The sequence below is a fragment of the Panthera leo genome, chromosome A1, assembly GCF_018350215.1.
Source record: "Panthera leo isolate Ple1 chromosome A1, P.leo_Ple1_pat1.1, whole genome shotgun sequence".
NCBI classification, from domain to species: Eukaryota; Metazoa; Chordata; class Mammalia; order Carnivora; family Felidae; genus Panthera; species Panthera leo.
In genome coordinates this window covers 175,379,210-175,386,334 of record NC_056679.1, presented here as the reverse complement: position 1 = coordinate 175,386,334, position 7,125 = coordinate 175,379,210, and the positions used below count along the sequence as shown (strand labels likewise).

The 7,125-nt window shown below is 35.8% G+C and overlaps 1 protein-coding gene across 1 annotated transcript in view; it reads left to right on the top strand.

Annotated features, from left to right (window-relative positions):
* The first annotated feature begins 2,758 nt into the window (after nucleotides 1-2,758).
* NSG2 (neuronal vesicle trafficking associated 2) overlaps nucleotides 2,759-7,125 on the top strand; it is a 62,096-nt gene continuing 57,729 nt past the window's right edge. Inside the window, exon 1 of the mRNA XM_042946285.1 lies at nucleotides 2,759-2,964. The gene's annotated coding sequence lies outside the window, so the exon portion shown is untranslated. The remainder of the gene's footprint in view (nucleotides 2,965-7,125) is intronic.

The window sequence follows — 7,125 nt, the reverse complement described above, 5'->3', positions numbered from 1 at the left end:
CTTATATTCCTACCACACCATTAAATTTTGAATAACATTCTTAAACTGACAACTTAACAAGATTTATAATGAGACATTTAAATTGCTTTTATCATCTCTTTCATTGGAGATATATCTTATACATGGAAACAAAACAAAACATTAAATGCTAAGATGTAACGAAAACCTATCACAGAAGCTCACAGATCCTTTGAAACTTATGTATGTAACATAATTATTTTCAGATACAGTCTCATTGAGCCCTTTGGGAAAAGACTCACACTGTATTCACTTTTCTCCCACTCTGAATCTTGACAAGCGTGTCTCAGGAAATGGAAATACAATGGGAAAATGTGCATCAGGGAAAGTAAAGACTTGGGTTTAATATCTGATAAATGTGGGAGAAATGAGAGGCAGGAAAAGGAAGAGAAAAAAATATATGCTAATCATCTCACTTTACATGGGAGGAGATCAAAGGATTTTGTTCTATTCTTGAAGCTGGGAGATGAATGTTGATTCAAATATGTTTTTGGTATATTAAAAAATAACTGAAGACATAATTTTAAAATATTAGGTGTGCCTTTCAAATTAGTAAAGAAAAGAATGTATGTAGAAAACCATGAAAGAAATAGCAAGGAACCATGAAGATTATGACAAGTATAAGACAATACATGTCTTCATAAGAGTTCATTTTAAGGAGTTAAGTTCCCATATTAAAAAGACTGCTTGAGGGGCACCTGGGTGGCTCAGTCGGTTAAGCGGCTGACTTCGGCTCAGGTCATGATCTCACCGTCCGTGAGTTCGAGCCCCGCGTCAGGCTCTGTGCTGACAGCTCAGAGCCTGGAGCCTGTTTCAGATTCTGTGTCTCACTCTCTCTGACCCTCCCCTGTTCATGCTCTGTCTCTCCCTGTCTCAAAAATAAATAAAACGTTAAAAAAAAAAGGTTTAAAAAAAAAAGACTACTTGTAATGACCTAGGCAAGAAATAAAGTCCAAGTCCAATCCAAAAACTGGCAAGAACAAATACAAACCATAGAAAGAGGAGTTTGTATTTGTAGTTTAGATAGAGAGGAATTAAAATCCCAAAACACTAAAAAGGAATAATAGGTCATTTTACATCCATAAAAGCAAAATTTACAAGAAGATGTGACATCATGAAGCGGTATGTCAAATAACATAACTTTACTGCAAGGAGAAATATCACGACAGAGATCAAAATAGCATCACCTATCTCTAATTTCCTGATAGATCAAGCAAGTGAGAAATCAGTTGGGGTACAGAAGATTTAAATGTTTTATGTGACAGATTTGACTTAATAGTTATATATAAAAAAATCTGTATTTGGACAGAAAATGATTTATTTTCTTATGCTCAGAAAATTTTAACAGAAATAGTTCATACGTTAGGCCACAAAGAAAACTTAATACATTCTGCAAATCAGAAAATTTACAGAAAACACTCTTGGACTACAAACCATAAAACTGGAAATGGATCTCAAAATATACAAATTAGCAACAATGAAAAGTAAGCATTTATGGAGCACCTGGGTGGCTCAGTCAGTTGCACATCCGACTTTTGATTTTGGGACAGAGCCCCAGGTTACACTCTGTGTGAACACGGAGCCTGCTTAAGATTCTCTTTCTCTCTCCCTCAAAAATAAAAAAAGAAACGTAAGCATTTATAAATAAAAATAAAGCTATTTACTGAGTGACTCTTGCGTCAGAGAAAGAAATCTTTAGTTATAAAATAGTTGAAGAATGATAATGAAAGAACAGCAATAACCAGAGGTAAATTAAAATAATAACATTAATTTCTCATTTTCAAACAGGAAGAAAGCAAACCAATAAACTAGATATTTGTTCCAGGAAGTTCAAAAGAGAGAAATAAAATATACTTAAGGAAATCAAGAAGAAGAAAACATTTAAGAACTATAAATTAGAAAACTAAAAATAAAACTGATTAATATAGGAGCTAGGTCTAAAACAATGTGTATCTAATTATTGAATAAGTTGAGTAAATACTTACAAGTGTTGTTCTAAGCATCTTACAGATATTAACTCCTTATAGTGACCCTACACAGTAAGTATTGGTAGTGTCCTGTATTTATGATAAGGAAACTGAGGCATAAAGAGGTTAAGAAACTTACCCGAGAGCAGAAGTCTAGCAAGTGGCAAGGCTGGGTTTTGACCCCAGTCTGGCTCTAAAGACTGTATCTTTAATTTCCATAATATGCACATAATTATTAGGGAAAATGATTAAAAACTCATGGAAACAATGAATAACAGCTTAAAACTTTATAAGTGAAAAAATGCCTATGACATGCTAAACACATGGGTGATTTAAAAATATTCTTTGTAGGTAATTTATGGTGCAAGCCACCTACAATTGTCAGATAATATTTAAAGAGTAATTATTTCTCTGTTTCATCCAGGAATGCCAATACATTGTCTTAAGAGCATACTATTAGTTAAGGGTGATGTTGATAAAGTTTAAACTTTTCAGCATGCTACTGTGGTATTTATTTATTTATTTATTTATTTATTTTAAGCATTTATTCACCTTTGAGAGACAGAGACAGACAGAGTGCAAGCAAGGGAGGGGCAAAGAGAGAGGGAGACAGAGAATCTGAAGCAGGCTCCAGGTTCTGAGCTGTCAGCACAGAGCTCGACGCGAGGCTCGAACCCACAAACTGTAAGATCATGACTTGAGCCGAAGTCGGACGCTTAACCGACTGAGCCACCCAGGCACCCCACTACTGTGGTATTTAGATATCTGTTATTTTGAGTGATCAACCCTCCTTCCCACTTTTTGGAAACACCCCCTTCCTTTTTTTCCAAGAAGCGCTTTTGTCCACTTCAACCATGTGGTTTGAATGGAAGTTGTGATCTTTTTCAAATTTTGTTTCCCTTGTCACAAGTGGTCACTGGACTCAACTAGGGCCCATCAGAGCCCTTCTCTGGGAATTTTGAACTTAGGACCTGAGAGGGTAAGTCCCAAATTCTTGTTTGGCATGATGGAGAAGCTTGGCAATACTTCTAAACTGAGAACAACTAAAGTTTTGGCTAAAATAGAAACAGCTATTTGAAACAATGAGATACAGCTTTGGATTGGCTGAAATCCAAAACACTAACAACGCTAAATGCTAGTAAGGTGTGGAGCAGCAGGAACTCTCATTCACTGCTATTGGGGCTGCAAAATAATACAAATACTTTGGAAGAGTGTGGCAGTCTTTTACAAAACTAAACATACGCTTACCATATGATCTAGCATTCCCTTTTCTTGGTATTTACACAAATGAGTTGAAAACTTAGGTTTACATAAAAACCCACACACAAATGTTTAATGTAGCCTTATTCATAGTTGCTAAAACTTGGAAGTGATCAAGATGTCTTTCCCTGCGTGAATGGATAAATAAATTGTGGTATATCCAAACAGTGGAATACTATTCAGTGGTAAAAACTAATGAGCTATTAAGCCATGAAAAGACATAGAGGACCCTCAAATGCATATTGCTAAGTGAAAGGAGCCAATCTGAAAAGGCAAACATACTGCATGATTCCAACTATATGACATTCTGAAAAAGGCACATTTATAGTCAGTCCTTGCGATGGGTTTGGGGGGAAGGAGGGAGAGATGAAAAGGTAGAGTACAAGGGATTTTTAGGGCAGTGAAACTCTTCTGTGTGATGCTGTAATGATGAATGTATTATATACATGTAATGGTAGATACATTATACATTTGGCAAAACTCACAGGGTGTACAATACAAAGTAAATCCTAATTTAAATAATGGATTTTAGTTAATAATAATAATGTATCAATATCGGCTCATCCAATTTGAACCAATTTATCAATTGTGATAAACATTCCACACTAATGTCAGATGTCAGTAACAGGAGAAACTGGATGTGTGTTTGCACAGGGTGGGTGGTGGCAGGAGAGGGTGTATATGGGAACTCTGTACTTCCTGCTCAATTTTTCTGTAAACCTGAACCTGCTTTAAAAAAAATAAAGTTTGTTGGAGCACCTGGGTGGCTCAGCTGGTTGAGTGTCCAACTTTGGCGCAGGTCGTGATCTCACAGTTTGTGAGTTCAAGCCCCACATCAGGCTCACTGCTGTTAGCCTGTCAGCACAGAGCCCTCTTAGGATCTTCTGTCCCCCTCTCTCTGCATCTCCCCTGCTCACACTGTGGCCCCAATTAAATAAATATTAGAAAAAAACCTTTGTTAATTAAAACTGAAACAAACAAAACAGCTGTTTGAAGAAGAACCAGTGAAGCAGGGACCTAGGGAGCTAAGGTTCTGGAAAGAAATTAATAATGGACTGGGGCAAACCCTCAATTCTCACTGCTTTTCCCCTTCACACTGCCAGTGCTTAATGATATGCCTAGAAACTTAGCAGAAAGACGTGGCCAAGAACTTTCATCAGTCTCTTGGGGCTAGAGAGCCAAACTTTGGAATTCATGGCTACCAAGCTATCCAGGACTGGAAGGGACAAGATCCTAGAGAAAAGGGAACTGCTGGAAAGTGAGCCCAAACTTCTCTACCATATTTTCACTCAAGGTGTTTTCTGATTTCAACGTCATCCTTGAAGCTGATAACCCAAATAGGGAATGGATATGAAGAGACTTAAATTGAACCTTTGATGTTTCATGGTGCCACAGAGAAACAACAATTGGAGTTCAGTGTCTGCCATGGAGGAGGAGTTTTGATGAACACCCTGGGTTATCATTTGAGACCCCCAAGGGACTGTTCAAACCAAAAGTAGATCAGATTTTACAAGAACTGAAACCTGGCCTCTAACTCAATCCCTAATTGGATCCAAATGAATCTGCCCCTATTTAACTACCTGTCAGAATAAAATGAAATGGTCTTTTTAGGAAAATAATAGAATCTAGAGCCTACATATATTTTTCATACACAGTGTAAAATAATCAATAAAAAATTAATAGGCATGTCAGGGTCAACCAAGGGATAATAAAAAGGTAATAGACCCAGGTCCATATGTGATCTGGATACTAGAATGATCAAACATGGACTTTGAAATATTTGTGAATAGTGTAATTAAGAAAACAGGTGATAAAATGCAAAATGTCAAAGACCTGACATCTACAAAAGGAACTATAAAGACTATCTTTAAATAACTAAAATTAAAACTCAATAGACAATTTGCCAGGGAATTGGGCAAGTTAAACAAAAAAGCCCATAAAAATCCTATGAGCCAATTAGAGAAGTGGAAGATAGTTCAAACAGAAAATATCTAGATTAAAGCATGAAGAGGAAAAAGAAAAACACATGGACAATAGAGAAAACAAATGGACACTTTCCCTTAAGAGATGTTGGGAAAAGGTCTGACATACATGTAATTAGCATCCCAGAAAATAAGAAGAAGGAAAACAGGGCCAATACATATCTGAAGAAGTAAGTAAAAGGAAATCAATAGAGAAAATCAACAAAACCAAAAGCTGGTTCTTGAAAAGATTAATAAAATTAATAAGCTTCTGACCAGGCTACCTGAAAAGAAAATGAAGGACACAAATTACTAATATCAGAAATAAAAAATGAGACATCATTACAATTCCATATACCCTAAAAGTATAATAAAACATACTATGAACAGCTCTATGCCCGCAAATTTAATCATGTAGATAAAATGGACCAATTCCTTGAAAGACACACTCTACCAAAATTCACACGAGAAGAAATAGTCTAAGTGATCTATATCTGTTAAAGAAATAGAATCAATAATAACCTTTTTTTTTTTTTAATTTAAATTCAAGTTAGTTAACATATACTGTAGTATTGATTTCAGGAGCAGAATTTAGTGATTCATCACTTACATATTACACCGAGGGCTCATCCCAACAAGTGCCTTCCTTAATGCCCATCGCCCATGTAGCCCATCCCTTTCAAAACAGAAAGCACCAGGCCCAGATGGATTCAATGGTGGTTTCTACCAAACAGTAAAGGAAGAAATTATACCAATTAACTGCAATCTTTTCCAGAAGATAGGAACAGAGAGAATACTTCCTAACTTATTCTGTGAGTCCAACATTGCCCTAATACCAAAATCAGACAAAGAGTTTACAAAAGAAGAAAACTACAGATGAATATCTTTCATGAACATAGATGTAAAAATCCTCAACAAATTATTAGCAGATTGAATCCAATAATGTATAAAAATAATTATACACACAACCAATTATACACACAACCATTTATCCCAGGTATGCAAAACTGGTTCAACATTTGGAGATCAACAGGCTAAAGAGGAAAAATTGCATGTTCATTTCAACAGATGCAGAAAAAGCATTTGACAAAATCCATCATTCATTTATGATAAAAACTTTTAGTAAGAGGGGAGGGAACTTCTTAACTTCATAAAGAACATCATCACAAAAACCTACAGGTAATATCATACCTAATGTTAGAAAACTGCCCACTAAGACCAAGAACAAGGCAAGGATGTCTTATTACTGTGTTTTCAACATCATACTATAAGTCCTATAAAATGCAATAAGGCATGAAAGGCAATAAAAGGTATACAGATTGGGAAGGAAGAAATAAAACTATATTTATTTATAGATGACTTGATAGTCTCCGTAGAAAACCTGAGAGAATCAGCAACAAAACTCCTAGATCTAATAAGCAGTTATAGCAAAGTTGCAGGATACAAGGTTAGTATACAAAACTTAATTGTTTTCCTATACACCACCAATTAACAAGTAGAATTTGAAATTAAAAACACAATACCAGGGTGCCTGGGTGGCTCAGTTGATTTAGCATCCACCTCTTGGTTTTGGCTCAGGTCATGATCTCACGGTTCATGAGATCGAGCCCCTCATCAGGCTCTGTGCTGACAGCATGAAGCCTACTCAAGATTCTCTCTCTCTGCCCCTTCCCCACTTGTGCTCTCTCTCTCCCTTTCTTTCTCTCTCTCTCTCTCTCTCTCTCTCTCTCTCTCTCTCTCAAAATAAACATTTTTAAAGAAACCCACAATATCATTTAGAGTATCACCAAAAAATGAAATGCTTAGATATAAACTAACAAAATATATGGAATGTATGAGAAAAATAAAAATATAATGAATGAAATCAAAGGAGATCTAAATAAATGGAGAGATATTCCATGTTTATGGATAGAAAGACT